At 38.9% G+C, this 19,196-nt stretch overlaps 1 protein-coding gene across 4 annotated transcripts in view; it reads right to left on the minus strand.

Moving 5' to 3' along the window:
• The window catches only part of DENND5A (DENN domain containing 5A), a gene marked incomplete at both ends in the record, with an annotated part of 66,405 nt that overhangs the window by 46,873 nt on the left and 336 nt on the right, over positions 1-19,196 (minus strand). The window lies entirely within an intron of this gene.

Raw genomic sequence — 19,196 nt, forward strand, 5'->3', positions numbered from 1 at the left:
ACAGCAATATTTGAAGTTCAATTTCTAAGCCAACTTAGAATCTTTATTTCGTACAACATTTACTTCCACAGAGTAGCCATACGTTTAGATAGTTCTAACACTGCCTACAGACAATAAAGAACCTAACAAACACATTACACCAAACAAAACTTAGTTTCCATGGAATGCTTAAGAAGTCCTTTGACAGCTGAGAAGTCATGTAACTCTGGATTTTGTTTAAGCTAAATATTTAGATATTACCTCAAACAGAGAACTTGTACTGAATCAGGACCTAGGACAGGTCACACGATATCCAAAATATTCACATCTATTTTGCTAATTTTCTGGGTTTTAGCACTTGAAATTAAAGGAAGGATTGTTTCTCCTGTTTGTCTGAAAAAACAACAGCTCAGCTGATTTTCATACAAAACCACTCAGTTACGTTTTTTATTACTTTGTTCAATAATATCATTGTTCAGAGAGGAAAAAAATGCATATTTGGGAAGCCCTGAAACATGTATAGAGAAGGATAACTAGGAAAAAAAGAGAACACAACTTCACTGAAATATAACCATCTTGCGAAAGAGCAGAGTCAATGACATAAAACAAAACAGCACTTCCACAAGATCTAACACCAACCTTAAAATATGAAAATAAGCATTTAAAGAAACTTCCAATATCCCAGGAAAAAAAAATGGTCATAATGCCACATCTCTATTTACCGACACAAACATACACTCAAGTACAGAGAGTCTGCTGTAAAAGATGTTTTAAAAATAAGTGAGGAGATTTAACACACCTACTATTTTCTATATTTACATCTGTGCAGATGATGTAATGTCAACTTTTAGATAATTGAGGAAAAACCTCAGACATTTACTAAGTTGTTTTGTTCCTGGTTTTTATTCTTCCACATACATATAATTGAGAAAATATCTGAAGGCCAAATTTCCTCCTGAATTTGGAAACCACACTCCAGAATCACTGGGTTCACCTATGTGCAAGGTCATGCATATTTTGGAAAGAAAATCTGAGAGTCAAAGACCTTTTCATTAAGGTGATCAACACTGCAAAATACATGAGGCTGCTCTTCCCTTCTGAGGAAAAAAAAAATCCAACACCAAATGGATACTTATACATTTTAAGAAGCCTTGCCCTACCTGCTCCGAAAAGACATTCTGTCCAACACACACTTAGATTTTTTTTAGACCTGAAGTCTGTCTATAATTTAATGAAAGTACTGCAGTTGATTTCTGGAAACCCACTGAGTCCTGATCCAGACAGAAACATAAGGCAACACTTACATGCCTTCCTGTAATTCATCAAACAATTCAGCTGTTGCACAGACACTGCTCTTGCCAGAGTGCCTCCATATTACAGTTCTCTTATAGAGCCACCCAGCTCTGGTATCGTATTTGTCACGTTGACTTCCATGTGAGGGCGATGCTCATTTTCTCTTTCACGGCACCAGTGTCTTCCATCTTTAGCTAGCTCTTTTTGTAAAAGCCTTCATGCTTGTAATACAGCAAACCACTGGACCTTCAGATTGGACAATGCTGACTTCCAAAGATACTGATAGGGCAGGGAATGTCAAGTGACAGCTCACCAACATCTGGAAAGTTCAACCCAGGAACAGAAAGGTGACCTGTGCAACTCCAGGACACAGGCCACCCTGTTTTCTTGCCATTACAACTAAAGAGAACCTGAGCACCAGCAAGTCCACCACCTAAGCTCTCCCTACACTGCCCTCACTAAGTAGCTAGCGGTTGTCACTAGATATCCATCCACATACAGGGGGGGAAAAAAACAATCCACAAATAGTATTTGCTTATATCCAGAGTCAAAAAGCAATTAACCTTAAATTTCTAAATTTATGATCAGTTACAAGTCTCAAACACAAACACCCTGCTCCAGCAAAATACCAATTACAGCACAGCTCCAGCAGGCAAAAATAACTCATGTTTCAAGATCTGTCATCTCCGTGAATTGGACATCTGATTAATTCACTACTAATTGAAATGGTTTTAATAAAAACACTGAAGACAAGAGCAGGTTTAACAAATGCAGGAAACAAACCCACCAGCAAAAATGAGCAGTTTTATTCTAGAACTGAGAAAAGTCAAGTAAGAGAAGATAAACTGATAAAAATATGATGTATCCCACAAGTTTCAGAGTGAGTACAAGTGCCTACACTTAACAACTATCAGAGGACTGCTATCATCAGATCATGCTTTTCATAAGGTTCCCCTCCTCTAACAGAAGTGATGGCTAGAAAGTACTTTCCTCATTGGTCCGAGTTACAATGAAGAGGTCTTCAAACATGATTTCTCTGTAAATAATTTTTCTTTTGTGCAAGTTCCATGTAAAAGTGTTGGGGTTTTTTTGTTTGGTTGTTTTAATGGAACACCGTATTGCCTGCTGAAGACTAAGGAGGCCTTTGAAACACATTTTATGATCCTCACATACACGTTATCACTCAGCTGTTTGTCACAGCACAGGAAAAGCTCTACAGAAATGAGGATACAAACCACACCACAGATTACAAATTTGCAGTGAGTTTGCATTTAAAGCAGAGCAGTAACCAAATAACTACAACTAGAAGATAATTTGTCAGGAACAGTCATACAATATATAAAATCCATAAACATACAAAATTCCAGGAAAAAGAAAAAAAAAAAAAAATCACGAATACTTGAAGAAGTTTCAAGCCAACATGCTTCTCAATATCAAACCTCCAAAACAGTAAGAATCCCATTGTATTTTGTAATGTAAATATCATAAAACCATAGAGAAACATCATTTCACTAGGCACTGTACAAATCCACAAACACCAGTTTAGAATAAGACTTGTTGCTGCAATGAGCAGAGGAATGGCAGTGAAGCAGAGGGTCTCAGAATTTCTTTGTCATTGGAAAAAACACTGTGGCATCCCACTCAAAATAGGATCAGTGAAATGATTTGGATTTAAAATAAATAGAAAATAGAACAAGGGGTTAACAAAGATTAATGCTTCACTAATCCAGTTTAGCCCATGTCCACAGCTTAACTAGCTTATAGAGATCCCCCAAAACAAGAGGGAAGCAAAGACTAAACCACAGGCACAGAGGTTCTTAAACTGGTGCACTGAAGAAAACATGGGACTATAGTAGAGTTTTATTAACTTACATGGGTAACTGAGTAACTCCTAATGCCACTCCTCTTCCTGCAGCCTAGCTTGCCCACCTGATGGCTCCTGCCATGCCAGATAATAGTCTTCTCACCACCAACAACCACCATCTGGCTTTGGTAATGCCCTTTCCTTCCTTTCCCTTCTTTCACACTTCATCACCCCCCTATGACTCCAGCACAGGGTGAAAAAGGAGTGAAGATGCTACAGCAGTCAGTGACTTGGAAAGATTTTATCCATCTGAACTGTGGCAAAAATAAGCTATTCCCAGCTGTTACACTATGTAGGCAGCTAGTCTCATTACAGTCCTATATTGCTCGCTCCTTATTTGTTACCATGTAATTTAAAAAGACATGCATAAAAGATTTAAGTTCTTAGTATAAGCTTGCTTATCAAAAGGGAAGTCACCAGCTAGGCATAACCTCTGAGGCAGTCTCCTTGGTTGAGGGATGTTGAGGACCTTGAACGCTGCCGCTACCGAGACTGCCAGCTTGAGCCAGCTCTTCCTGTGGCAGGCAGGGCTTAGCTCACAGCTGTCTCAGACTGGAGTGAGGTATGCTCAGTACTGACCAGATTAAATCTCACATAAGAGGCGTTAATTCTCCAACACCCTCCCCCCCGCCATCTCTTCAGTAAACTGAACTTGATGGACTGTATTGAATGCATGAAGGAAACTACCAACCTGCTCAAGATGACCAGAGTTGAAACACATTACATTTAGTTGGAACATGTAGTTAAAACCAGCCCCTTTTCACAGCTGCGTTGAAGCTCACACCACTCCTCTAAGAGCCATCTAGTACAATTTGCAGCACATGGAACCATAAGGTCTGATGGACTTCCAGTTCCAACATTATTTATACCACCTTAAATGATGCTGGCCTACGTGTCTGTAATTTGGACTTCCTAATTACAAGCACATTAGAACAGCTAATACATACACTCCAACTACTCTGTTTGAACTAACAACTAGACCCCATTTTATTGAGTGGTATCCTACTGAGTCATCTAATACTGAACGTAAGCCGTATCACAATGTAGATTTGTAGTGTATGCTGGTGACCTCTCTGGCTCTCATTTTTGTGCTCCTCCCTACACTTACCTGTATTACTTTTCTTGCTGCTCAACCTGTGAGCAGAAGACAGCTATGTCTTGTCTTGGTACGATAAGAATTAGGACTTACAGACTCAGAGATACTACATGGAGTTTCCAACCTGTGCAGGACCGCACTGCTTTGAAAGTACCTGCATGAAACTATCTATATCAATGGATACCACTTCTCTACAAGATTATAGAGAGAACAAAAAAAAGTTACAGAAACTGGTATGAGCTAAAGCATTCTTCAATTCAATAACCTGCAAAATGCTATCTACCAAGCCTGCCTCATCTTTGAGGGGGAATAAAAAGAGTGACTTCCGAAGGCCTAATTTTAGCTCTTTCCTGATTTAATCAGAGCAAAATCTGACTCACTGCCTTTCATATTCCTCTTCAGGAAAAGAAAAAAAAGTCTTCCCAACACAATAATAAGAATAATGGTTAGGTTGTAAAACTTGCAGTTCCAACTACTTATGACCTCCCCCCTAATATATAAACAAGTTTCAACTGAAAAGCAGATTTACTGTAAGTGAAAAAGATGAAATTTTGAATTCTCAACAAAACAAAAAAAGACAAGACTTTTTTTAAAGGGCTAGAAATTCAAACTTAAAACCCTGCCACCACAGACACACACCTCTCACTCTGTACCCTTCCCTTTCTGACTACGCCATTTGCAACGTTCTGTTTACAACCTGAACCATGGGGGAGTTCAATTTATGGTTGCTATTATTAGCTGCAAGTAACCAAGCTAACTAGTAACATATTTACTGTCAAACCTTCATGCATAGTCATGAAATAAGATAGACCTGTAGTGAAATCTCTTAACCCATCCACTGTAAATTCAAGCTATGCTTGCCAATCATATACATCCTCTGAGGAAGCTCATCGCAACAGAAGCAACACATAAGCAGATGGATTGCTTGCAAATTTCTAATGAAAATTCCAAAGAAAACTTTTACATGATTGTAACAATTCCATTCTCCCTGCCAAGTAGTTTGTTCCTTTGTAAGTATGTTCTAACACTAATTTTTTTTTTCTCTTCAATACATTAATCAATCATTCTTCTTTGTAACCCACACCCCGCCATGAAAAGTTTCCATTCACGTAATAAAGTTCTATCTAGTACAGAACAGTACCCATGTGGCTTATGTTGTCCTTAATTAGAAAGGGCAAACTTGTTAAAAAAAAAAATGCCAGGGATACCTTGTAAACAAAACTTTTTCAAACTGAATCACAGCCTTTTGTGTATGCTGTCAATTCACTATTTGGCTTCAGTTTTTAGACAGTGACTGCAGTGTTGCAACTCTAAAAATTATGCAAGACTAGGAACTGTACAGAAACTTCTCCTTACACACTAGATAGAAAAAAGTCTTTGAGCAGCTATTTCAGAGGTAGAGTCTAACTCAACTTTCCCTCTATGACAATAAAGAGAAAGTCAGAAGAAGCTACCCTCATTACCAGAAAAAGTGCTCAATAAAAGAACTAAATGCTCACACAACACTGATTGTAAAAAACTGTTAATACTGCCACCTTCATTTGTTCATCAAGTCCAGTGATCTGCTCAAAATAATTACAAAACAAAGACATCCAGAAAGCTCTACTGATTCTGATTAAGTGGTTTGTTGCTTTCATCCTGCCAAGCAGCTTCTTTCTTTAAATTCTTGTGATACAGCCTGTTATTAATTCAAGTCATTTGGTGTTGGTGTACATTTATGGTATACATGACACATTCAAATCAGAAATATTAGAAAGCATGCAATGAAAACATTAACTTTATATTTTCCACATAAGGATACTCTTACAGGAATCTTTTAGCATACAGAGGCTGTATATGCAGTTCCTGCTGCCACTAAAATGAACATCTCAATGAAGTAAATATAAAACAGATTCAACATGAAACAGTCCTATTGCTATAATTAAACAAATTAATAAAAACAATGAGAGTCTGTAACAGCAACAGGAACTATGAGCCATACGCTTAGGGCAGCTTTCCTGTACTATGCAGCATGCCAGAGAAACTGAACTTAGGATTCAGAAGACCCTATAGAACCCTATAATCACCACCTTTACCTCTGCACTTTCTACACCACAGTTCAAAGAATCTTGCAATGGTTGAGAGTCATCCCAACTTGTGCAGGGTGGGGGCCTGAGACTGAGCTGACCACGACAGCCAAAGAGTAGAGGTTTTCCCAAGTGCCACTTGCAAGTCACAAGTCAGTCAACAAGTGGCTTTGAACAGTGCATGAATTATAAACACCATGCAGTGAACAGCCTATCCTGCTTTCAATTAAAAAAATATAATAAAGCACAAAGCCATACTTAGATGAACATGGACATTGTAGGACACTTTGAAAACAATCTTTCTCATTCTGGAGTTTTGGGTGAAAACAGAGTAACTGCAATAACATGCCTGTCAAAGGGCCTAACACTTAGGGAACAAAGTCTGAATTGTTTCCACAGATACAAGAATGGCAGCAGTCCACAACACATTTAGGACTAAGTTAATCTGAAATCAGCAGCTAATGTCATAAACAGCAGCAGGATTCCCAGGTCAGACAGCAATCATTTTCAGTACACACAATAAGGCCATAGATATTAAGGAAAATAATTTGTTTACTGAATATAAAATTATACCAGCTCTAAAATTCATAGTCCAAGTCCAATTAAAAATAGTTGGCTGGCAAAACAGATAGTGTGCATACTTCTGGAATCCACACTATGGAAAGGATGAAAATATGGAGCAAATGAGAGCAATTTGGGGGAGAGGGGACACTGGGGCAAAGAGGTGGCAGGCGCACTAACAGATTTGAGGATTTCTTTCTTGATGTAGGCATGGAATGACAGCCAAGCCAAGAACCAGTATCTTAAAATCAAAGGCAAAAGAGTTCTGTTAAAAGTCAGACTTGCTGTATTGTCAAATATTCTATTTCCAAGTCATAAGAGCAAAACTGGGATAATCAAACAAGTAATTAAATTATATGGGCTGTACCATACTAGATGTGAAATGAGATGGCAATCTGTTGATTCATTCTAGCCCTTAAAAAACAGAGCGGGGGGGGGGAGGGGGGGCAAGGAGAGGGAGCAGGGGAAGGCAAAAACCCCAGACCTAGCCTTCTGGAGAGCAGTACCATTCTGATTTTTCAGAACCCCATATTCTAATACTGAAAAGTCCTTTCAATACACATCTATAGGGCTATTAGTATACTAACAATTAGCCAAAGTTTACTTTAAAAACAAAACAGTAAGTTTCTCCAATTCCATCTTTAACAAATATTAAACCATATATAACTGAAAAAAAAAAAAACCCACCCTTCCACAATGTAGAAAATAAACATCCAAAGTTTGGCAGACTAAGCTAAGAAATTCATTAAAGAAGAATTCTTGGAATAAAAACCATGATTCAAGAAATGCTGCAGCTGCCAAATCTGTAAGCAAACAGCCACTCTGAGTATCAATGGACAAATGCCTTCAGATTATGACTTGTTTCCTTCCTTCCAGTTCCTCCTCCTTCGGTAGAGCTGCACGTATTTCTCATTAGAGAGGACTCCCTTCCTCAGCAAATCTCCTCCTAGGATATATACAAAAAAGAATTCTTCCCTTTTATCCTGAAACACATAAACCCTCTGTCCTGCACTTCTATCCCCTCTTCCCCCTGTTGGCAAGACCACTTGGCATAGTGCAAGCTGAAGTGGTGGTTAGACCAGTTAATTTGTTACTGGAACTGGGACTTAAACAGTTTTTAAAGTGGATCAGCTTATCCATATGAAAAAAATCTTCAGGATCACTTTCATTTTACTGCAGCACTGCTGTTTAAGCGACTGGAATCAGGGGTTTCAATCACTGCCTCCAGCAACTGTCATTCCACTGGATTTGTAGCAGATCTACAACCTGTGATTCTCACATATGGAACTTTCTCTAAACACTTCTTTATGCAAGTTACTGTTCCACTTTCCCTGACAAAATAGCTCAAAGACAATGAAGTCCACTGTCTGCCTTTCTAAAACAAAGGTGCAAATACGTGTTATGGACACACTGCTCTCCACTTACATATCTATCTTAAGTGCAACTGAAGTGTATGTTGGGTGGAGTGCCATCCTCCATCTGTAAAAGTTCAAGGACTTTCTTTAGAGGATATAGAGAGAAGAGGAAGAAAAGGCTCTAATTTTTTTTTGCCTGTTTGTCATCTAGGGAACCCAAACTTGCTTGTAACAATCCCTTATCCCAGTCCCATGAGAACACATCCCTTTCAGCATATAACATGAACATATTTATTATTTATAAATATTATAATATATTAATATTATTAATTATTAATATAATATGTAATTATAAATATTATGTTAATAATTATAAAATTAATTATTATAAATAAGAAACATCTTTATTATTTATAAATTAAACATATTTAAACATTCAATGGACAACACAATTCTTCCCACTGCAGTCACTAAAAAGGTGAGAAGGACAGAGATGAGTTAAACCTAATCTGTCGACTGTAAAAGACCCTGTTGTTTTCTTGTTTTCCTTTTCTTTCCAGAATTCAAGAACTGTAACATTTCAAGAATTGTGACATGAAGAACCTCACTATGAACTGAAAAAAACTCAAACAAAAAACAAACAAGAGTTCATTTCACTAACTGGATATTTAGTGTAAATTCCACAGGATACAAATAATCTCTTGATCAGCCGTTATTTCAACAGCATAAATTCTTCCAAGTCCTCTATAGCAAATGAAAATTTAGGAGTTAATAGATATCCATTCAAATTTCAGCATTCATCTAGTTGAAAACAAAACATTGCCACACACACTTTGGAATTGTTTCCAATGCTGCAACATCTAATTTAAAGCACCATAGGTAAACAACTGAGGAAATCTGCATTCTGTGATTGTAAGGTCAAGAAACCAAAAGCTTTTGGTTTTATTTTTCTGGTAGCATTTCAAGGAAGGCGGGAAGAAGTGGGACAGAGAAGGGGCATAAGAAACCATCAAGAATCTAAGGCAGCTTTTTAAAAAACAAACAAGAAAAAACCCCAAAAAGTCCTCAGCTTGCATCTTTAAGAGCATCCTAAACTTTTTTTTTTTTTTTTTTTTTTTACAACTTTGCATAACACAGGAAGGAAGATGGACACAATGTATTTTAATCAAGACTGCCTGGCAGAAATTTTCAAGGAAATGTTCTTAAGAATGGAATTGTTTTACTAAACTATTTTTCTGCTTTAGCCACAGCAAAAAGACTTACAGACAGATAGTTAGGTCTGTTTCCAACTAAACAACAGAAGCAGCACTCAAAATTACAATGACAGGGGTGTTCTCAGCCACAGGGGCTGGGGGGGGGGTGTGGTGTGCATTTCCATTACACAATAGAATTGAAATACGTGCAACAGAAGACACTGAGAAATGAAAAGGGTGGCTTATCTTCAGAATAGAACACAATTCTTTTATATGAACTAGAAATACGAAACAGATGCGGAGACAAGCATATTTTAAATATATTTAAGACAGAAATCAGCTGTTCTCCTCATGCGCACCTAAGATTGGCAGACCCACTGAGACTGCTTCAGGAAAGCCTGAGTAAACAGAAGCACAGACCATCTCAGGCAACCCTCCTGAACCACTGTGGATCTCCTTTTACAGTGACATGTCCCATCCAGTCAAATTTCCCTACTTCTTGCGCTCCCAGTACCCTCCAGCTCTGGGGACTGATCTAAACACATCTGTGTAAAAGCACAAGTACCAAATGTTATTGAAGCAGCTGTCCAATCCTTTAACCAAGTATTTCTACTCTTCTGGGATACCACCAAAATTTTGAAAAGGAAAGCCATATTTTAAAATACACTTGAAGCCTTTCAAGTAGGTTGCAATGACACACAGAAGCCTGCAAAACACAAAAAGTTCCGTTATACAGCCTTCTCAGTATACAAGTCCTGTCCAGTATGTTTCACTGTTATCTAACCTTTGAAAATAGTGTTTTGCAGCAACCTGCCTTAATAAGGGCTGCCCCCCACCCCTAAAATGCCCTGTAAGAAAGTCATCAAGTTGCTTGATTTTTTTCCCCTATTTTTAAAATAGAAGTGACTTCTACTACCAGAAAATTAATCAGATGTGCTGACAGTTTGCTTAACGGATATGACAAACTGAAGTTTATCTTAGCTCTGACTATATCCTTTCTTATCACCTCACCAACCACTTCTCTCAAGCTTTCTTCCTTTTACATGTATCATATCATGCTTACCTTTCTTCATAAGGCATGATGCATGTTTGGTAAAAAAAAAATAGTTTTCAATATGAAAAACCTGATTAGAACAGGAAGCACAACGTCCAGTACTTTTGTTCAGCCCTGAAAACACAAGTCACAGGTCCAAGTTAACCACTTATAACTGCACATTGCCCCTTTGTTCAAAGTCATAAACAAAGATGATGACTTGTGGTTCCACAAAACCAAGATTATGAGTTAAATCCCTTCCCTGGTCAAGTTTGAGGAAAACAGAACATTATGTTACACATAGTTTTAACTGTGGAAGACTTTATGTGAAGGAAAGGGAAAAAAAGACACACACACAAAAAAAAAACCCACCATACACACCACACAAGTACTTCCCAGAGCACACTTTGTCACCCACACATAAGAAACTCAGGACTATTCATGGAATGAATTACCAGTAAGAACACGCAATTCGCCTCATTCAGGGGATACATCCAGATTCCTTCATTTTCCAAGTCGAGATTAGGCCCTGTTTATAAGGCCTCACCTGTGAAGTGGCAGCCATCTCAAGGCTACTAACACATGCAAGGGCAGACCTTGTGTAGCAAAGGTTAGTTCATGGATCCTGAGCACACTTCCAAGGGAGATGTGAACACTGGGACATCTATCCAACGCTCACTGCCTGCGACGACCTTGCAGCATTAAAGCAACTCACAGAGCATAAGTAACTTGTGCCCTCTGGATCACAAACCCCTTAGAGGTCAGGTCAGTGTCCTGCAGATCACTCACATGGATTTCAGCCCTAAGAACTTTTATAATATGGCCCCCAATGGAGCTGTGCTTCAGGGCACCTATGCCCATTTAATCAATGGCTGCACATTACCAACAACCTCTTTCCTCACACCAAGGCCTGCTGCTCCCTGGAACCTGCTACACTGAAACACGTCCAATGGGACTAGCTAGTCCTCATGCAAGGGAAAGAGGCAGGAGCACACAACCGCCGTAAGGGCAGGGAAAGGGAAACCCCAACAACCTACAGTTAGATTGGCCTGGGCTGCCATAAACCTCTGCCATATTCATTCTCAGAAATGACCAAGATACTCATAAATAGAAATTTTACCAGCCTTCGGGAAAACTTTTGAATGAGTTATTTCACATTTCCAGCTCCCAGACCACACACACAAAAGCCAGAAAGAGACATGACTGTCTTATGCTGGCTAGAGCTGGCACTGACCTTGTTAATGTAAAGGACTTTTCCCCTATGCAATTCTGATGACAGCTCAGTAGGACAATGCTGGACTTGGGGAGCAAAATCAGGAAGCAACAGTTGGTAAGGGAGCTTGCTCAAAGTAGCAAGTTAAGGAGGAATAAGTAATATATGAAAATAGTAGAATAGCTCATTAAAATGTTTGCTTGTAGAGGACAGAAGCAATACACAGATCAGTATGCTGCTGCAACCTCAAAATCTCTGACCATACGTTTTTGCAACACAGAGTGCAATTGCAGACACAATCAGCAGCAACTACAATTGCAGAAAAACTTTTCCAAACTCACCTGTAGTCATGCTGAAAGGATATCTGCTTCTATAAAACCAACCCTTTTTCCTCACTCTGTTAAACATTGAAATGTTGCTTTATCTGAAAATTAAAAGGTTGCTTATGGCATGTTATCTGTCTGCAGATCACTTATGCACGAATTGCAATAAAGTTTCTTTCTGAGGATGCTTCAGTATCAATATATAAGTCACTCAATACAGAGGTACACATTGTACATGACTCTGGCTGATCATACAGCCAGTAAAAAACCAACAAACAAAGCAACATAGTACACTTCTACAGGGAAGTTTGAAACTAAAGGCCTCTTGCTCATCAAACCATAAGCAAAGCAGCATGTTCCTGGAAAGACTAAAAAACATGCCTTGAGCAGAAGCACTCCAAGTAAATTCTTCATCATTCATCAGTTTGTGCTGGAATGCTTGATAATTTCTCTGTGCAATAATGTTTTATGCCTCCCAGGGTTAACATTCCAGTTCGTTGCAAACTTAACTACAAACCACAAATCCAAAAGGGTTGTCAAGAAATTCAGAGAGAATAATTACTGCACAACATACATCAATAAGTAATTGCTTCTGACATTGTCACTTCATGTGCATTATTTCTGCTACATGAGCCCTGCAGGTTAGAAGGAATTCAAAAGATAAGTATGAGAAGTCATTACCAAGAACACTCAAGTAGGACATCACCAAGTCAAAAGGCAGATAAAAACAGCTGTAGTGTCTTGTAGCTACAGGATTAATAATTTGAAGCGAGGGAGGTGTATTATTTGCAAATGGCAGTATTTCCCAATCCATTTAAGATGTTTTCTTTGTGTAGTTTCTCTCTTGCAAAAGGAACTGCAACGAAAACAACACAAAAAAAAGGAACAAAAAGCTAAATCAACCCAGCTTTGTATGCCTTGCTTTAATAAGGTGAAGTTCCTATGGCTTTTTTAAAAGGCTTCAAAAGCCAGACCCATAAACTTTAATTCTTTAGGCACTGTTTTAGAATCTTTAGTCTATTCTCAAATAAAGAACCTGTAACCTTTCCCCTCTCCCACACCTTATCTAAGACCCTTTCCAAATAAGCTGAATTTGTAACCGAATACTGAAGGGTGGAAGAATGAAGAGTTTTGGAGGTTTTGAGGCAGTGATTCTGTGAAGCACACAGCTCAGTTTAACCTAGAAAACAAATATGATAATCATAAGGTTGGCATTATAGAAACATCAATCACTTAATAAACCATGGCTTCAAAAGTAGTTCAGCGAAGTACAGCTGCTTCCCCCTTACATCAGCTCTCCCATTCTTTATTCTACATATCAGCTACCCTAGCACGTCTGTCTCAGTTCCCAGAGAGACAAAAGATCTTTTTGGCACTCAAACATGGCAAACAGCTCCAGCTTCTTGGGAAAAGACAGGGGGGTAGGGAGGAGTGGAATAAACTATTATCCCGATTAAAACGTTGCACATGTGCCGGTGTAAGTCCAGCCAAAAGTTGTTGCTACCTACTGCCCGTCCACAGTGACCTATGGGAAAACAGTGTGTGGTCTCAGCCTTAGTGCTACTGGAGAGGCCCCCCACAGAGTTAACACCTTGGTTAGCAGTCTCAGAGAAGCAAAGAAACTGAAAAGCCTCCTTTTCAGTCTCAAAATGAACCCCTCAGGGAAGAGGCAGACCATTAGGGACCTGTGGGAAGCTTGCACCGATACCATCCATACTATGGACAGAGGGGGAAAAAAAACTAAAATAACCCCCAAAACCAAAGAACACTTCAGCCTTTGGAAAAATCCAGCAATGACTCCCACCAATGCAATTCACTTCTGCAGCAAAGCGTTGGTACTACTATCATAGCAAAGATAGAGAAATTTACTCACACACTATTTACCCAAGGAATAAACAGTACTGCAGAAGAGCTTTGCTGCAAGAATCACAGCTGGCTCCAACCCCAAATGCCATGTCTTAATTCCAAGATAAAAATGCCCAAAAGAGGAAAATACAAAACAGGTCAAATATCAGGCAGAAAATTTTATCTGCTAATTTAAATTAAGCTTACTCTTCTTCCTCCTCTTTCTCCTTAGCTACCCCTTCTTCCTCCTCTTTCTCTTTAGCTACCCCTTACAAATACCTTCGAAGCAAAATAAAAGCCTGTAACTATATAAGTCTGTTAAACGTGGAAGCTAACACAGGCACTGATAACAACATTACTGTGTGGACTACCACAAAGGAAACTACTACCCCAATTCTGAAATACTAAGCAATTTATTGGTTTGTATATGTCACAAGTGCCTTCAATCATTCCATCATGCTCATACTTTTTAAAAGTTTATATTGATAAAGAATGCTGTTAAAATAAACCATACCAACAGGAAACATGTGAAGATAAGCTGACATTTTAAATATGAAGCCAAAAAAATAGAAAAATAGCAACACTTCAATTACAGATAGAGGGGTGAGGTAAGACAACATTTCTATTTTACTGGTAAGGAGAAACACTTGCTCTAATATCAATTTGTCAGATTAATTTTGAGTGGAGCTACATGAATACCGTACACCAGGTACCATCATCTTTCTTTAGAATTTCACACATCAGCACTAATAAAGTGGCCACTGTGCCAGCACATAGATGCCTTACTTATAAGCAGTCCTGTTATGCTACTTGATCTATACACACACAGATCTTGCCTCAACACCATTAAAAACAACTAACACAAAAAAAGTGTGACACAAAAAGAATAATTAAAATGGTATCATATCACCACACACTGGAGTGAAAGGAGATCTAATATGGATTCAGAAAAGGCACATGAAGGGTGGCTACAGGAAGGGTATTTCCTGAACACATTGGCTTCACCTAACACTCATTTTCATCCTCCTTTTAAGGATGAAGGCCATGATAAGATGCACTCAAAGCTCCAAAATAAGGACCTTGGTAAAAAGAACACAAGTCCATCTACTGAATAAATTAATTTTTGGACCAAACCTTAAAAGACCAGCTCAGACTGGAAAGAAAGGCAGAAAGAAATACAGGTGACAGACTAGTCGCTGGCCTTAGTCTTCCAGAATAAGATTTTTTAAAAAAAAAATCCTATTATTAAATCATCAATCTTTACAGATTATAAGCATTTTCTTTCTTTTTACACTGTTTCTCCTTTGTAACACTGTTATTTCTGAAATAACTATTATCATCTTTATAGTATGACATTCAAGACTACTACGGCATGTGCAACAAAACCTTCGATTAGAATATGGTGGGTGCAAGTTCCATATTTTGTAATAGCAACTCCCAGACTACAACTACATATAAGTGTAATGCAATGGCAAGTCAACCCTTTGTTTTGCCACTCCATAATAAACAAGCTCTATCGACAAGTGATTGTTAAAATCTAACACATTACAGAAGAGGAAAAGAAAACAAAATCTTTGATGAAAAAGAATGTAGAACCAAAACTCCAGCAGTTCTATATAGCGCAAGTATTTCCACCATCATTCAGATCGCATTTAACTAACTCAACAGATAAAGGACTCCAGCTGAAAGATGAGATGAGGCACAACTTCATTCTCATTACCTTTCCAGGGCACAGTCATACAACCTAAATTAAGAAACCCTATCATCATATTGCAGCATTATGATAAGTTATATTACACACAGAAGATTTTTTGGTAGTTGATGTATTTCATTATTTCCTGGTGGACACCGTAGTTGACCACACACCAGTAGCATGCCCCTGCTGCAAAGAAGGCAAATGGTATTTTGGGATGCATTAGTCAAAGCATTGCCAGCAGGTCAAGGGAGGTGATCCTTCCCCTCCACTCAGCACTGCTGAGGCCACATCCAAAGTGCTGTGCCCAGTTCTGCACTCCTTAGTGGATACAGTCATGGGCATAGTGGAGAGAGTCCAACGAATTGCCACGAAGATCATTAAAGGTCTGGAGCATCCATCGCCCATATGAAGAAAGGCTGAGAGATCTGGGACTGTTCAGCCTGCAGAAGAGAAGGGTCAGAGGGGAATCTTACTGATGTATATAAATACCTGAAAAGAGTGTGCAAAAAGGATGGAACCAGGCTCTTTTCAGTGGTGCCCCGTGACAGGACCAGAGGCAGTGGGCACAAACTGAAACATTTCCATCTGAACATCAGGACACAATTTTTGACTGTGAGGGTGACTGAGCACTGCACAGGTTGCCCAGAGAGGTTGTGGAGCCTCCATCCTTGGATATATTAAAAAAATGATCTTGACACTGTCTGGGCCCTAGGTAGTCCTCCTTCAGCAAGGAGGGTAGACCCGACAACCTCCAACGTCAATTATTCTGTTATTTTCTCTGTGAAGGAACGTATCTGTAACAGACCTTTGCAGCTTACTTGCGAGATTTCTGTCATCACTTCTCACACATCAACACCATCTCTAAATGTGGAAATGCGCCTCAGCTCCTCTCTTGTCCAGCTCAGCAACTGACACTGGATGAAACTCAAGTTTCAGTCATACAGTCTTAATGAAACTTAAGCTTCATTCAGTGTTGGGTTTTTTGTTTTGTTTTACTACGACCCAGTAAATTTTTGTCTATGTGCTTTAACAGGTCACCCAGTGCAAACACAATTATTAGAATAAGAAAGGATGCCCAGATAATCAGATCAGTTGAATTTGGGGATAAAAAAGCTGTAGCAATAGAGAACATGCTATCTTTAACCCATGCTAGCTACAAAGCCCTAAGTACAGTATTTCTCACTATATTAAAAGAAAACACACAAACATATATATACACACACACACACACACAGAGTGTACTTTCCATCAGTCAGCCAGCTTTTTCAGGAAAAGGTGTTACAGCTGTGCTATTTTGTAAGCTTCCAACATACAAAGGAAAGATGCTACCAGAGGTGTCTCTTCAAGCAAAGTAACTAGACTGAGCATCAATTTATGATCTTATGCTTCATTTATAGGTCTGCGTAAAATGCTGTATCATCAATATTAACGTTGAATACTAGAAATACACAGTTTCATTAGCCTGGTAAGAACAAAGTCTGCCGGCAGCATCTCCGGGGGCCCTGGCAGCAACCGCCAGTTCCCTGCGGCGGTGGGGCGGCGATGACATCATACCAGGCTGAGCTCCGGCAGCCCTGACGCAGGAAAGCCCTGGAGAGACCCGCTGTGCCCGGCTTCACTGTGCTGGAGAACCATCCCACGCCCCACCCCTGAACCCACCAGCTGAAGTGCCAGCGCCCCTCTTCCAACAATGGGCACTTATAAAGCAAATTGTTTCAACAGTACAAGGATTCAGAATCTATTTTTCAGCACAGAAATAAGGAGGAGGGGGGAAAAAAACAGTGCACAATAATCCTTTCATTCAAACAAGAAAGCCTTCCAGGAAGTACAAAGTGTTTCACAGCTTTATCCAAAACCCACTGAAATCAACAGAGGCCCTTTCCATTTATATCAGTGGACACTGGAGGAGACTATAACCTAAGACACAATTTGAAAGCATTATCAGTCACAAGATCATGCATTATTAATAACACAACAAACTCAAGAAAATGCACCGGAATTCCAGACAGCTCATATGCTGTGACGTTATCATAAATTTATCCTCCTCCCCCTTGCTTCCCTCCCTGCTCTTTTTCTAAATTTTTTCCTCAAATCACACGAAAATCAGCCTCCCCCATAAATACTAAAAACCTATTCCTTCCCCCCAAAACCCATACCTTGTCACAAGCAACACCATCACGGTGGAATAGCAGAGTCCAAGATATATTGCACACTGCAGTTTTACATACTATAGATGTAGTCCTTGACCGGGAAAGCAAATACAGAAAGAACATCATGCTCCAGCTTTCAGACCTATGTACTCAGATAGAATATTTTTTAAAAGGCACTGATGTCTTCCAGTTTACGATTAGATAGCTAGCTCAAAGTAATACACTGCTGGTTTTAAATTTAATTAAGTGAGGACAGTTATTCATGTTTCTATCAAGATCAGGGAATATTACTGAGTGTGCCTTGCACTATGTTACACAATTAGATAAATGAATTAGTAAATTAATAACAAAGTTAACATCAGAAACTGTTTTCAATCTAGAAACTTTGTTCACTTGTGATTCAATCAAGAAAAATCTGTGGAACTTCATGTATCTTTCAATTAAACTGTATTGCATTTTGTTCTCTGGGATTTCTTAAATTAAATTGATGCTGTAAGTTAAAGTGCCATTACGGAGCAGACTGTTAGCACTCTATTCAGAATTTGAGTCTCAAATTGCAGTCTATAGTTATTTTAACATTAGGCAAACATGAATTCTTTTAGCGTACTGTTCAGCATGAGGGACAGATGAGAAATTTTGTTTGAAATCATTAAAGAAAAAAAGAAAGTTTCCGTCATAGCCAAAGTTTAGGAGAGTTCAGTGTAAGGCATCAGTTCTCATAACACAAATTTCACTCTGCAAGAAACAAGTGTTTATCGGGGCAACGGAGGTTTAGATACAACAATGTAAAAAAAACCCTCATGACATCTTATAAAAGCAAGCTATTAAAAAAAAAAAAAAGAAAGAACATATTATGGGTCAAGGTCTGAGCTCAAATACACAAAATAAGTACTGATGTTAGGTTATGTTTTCACCACCACATTCCTAGATCTTTCTGAACAGTTAAAGATGCTAAGCAACAATCTAATTTAACTGAAGCCAGTACAGTGAAACTAAAGATGAAACAAGGTGCTGCTAAAACAAAGAACAGATTTTTAACATTAAAAACACAGGTCTGACACAGTGTTGTAGGACAGATTGATATGCTTTAGCTATGTATTTGTGTGAACATTCCCATCTAACACAGTAATTACTTCCTAACCCTATTTCTTTTCAGGTACAGCTGGAAGGGAATTCTTATGCTATGCTACAACAAAACTTAATACAGAACAAGCAAGCGTCTTTGCTTTCTCTCCAAAATGCGGTTCATTAAGATTACCTGCGTGTTTCAAATGTCCAAGACCCTGACTAAAAGTTGATCAATGCAATCAATCTCCAAAAAGAGCGTGGTACATAGCTGTTAAGACAGAGATGATCTAAAATAATACCACGGCCACCACACAACCTTCACGTTGACAAGGCCGTTCAAAAGAGGTACTTTGTTGGCTTTTTAAGAAGTTAGGTACACCTCTACAGACACGCGCTTGTGCACAGCCGGGCATTTCTGCGTGTCACGCAGTCGGGGCAGCAGCACAGACCCCGAGGCGCCG

This window comes from Phaethon aethereus, assembly GCF_964289735.1.
Source record: "Phaethon aethereus genome assembly, chromosome: 5".
NCBI classification, from domain to species: Eukaryota; Metazoa; Chordata; class Aves; order Phaethontiformes; family Phaethontidae; genus Phaethon; species Phaethon aethereus.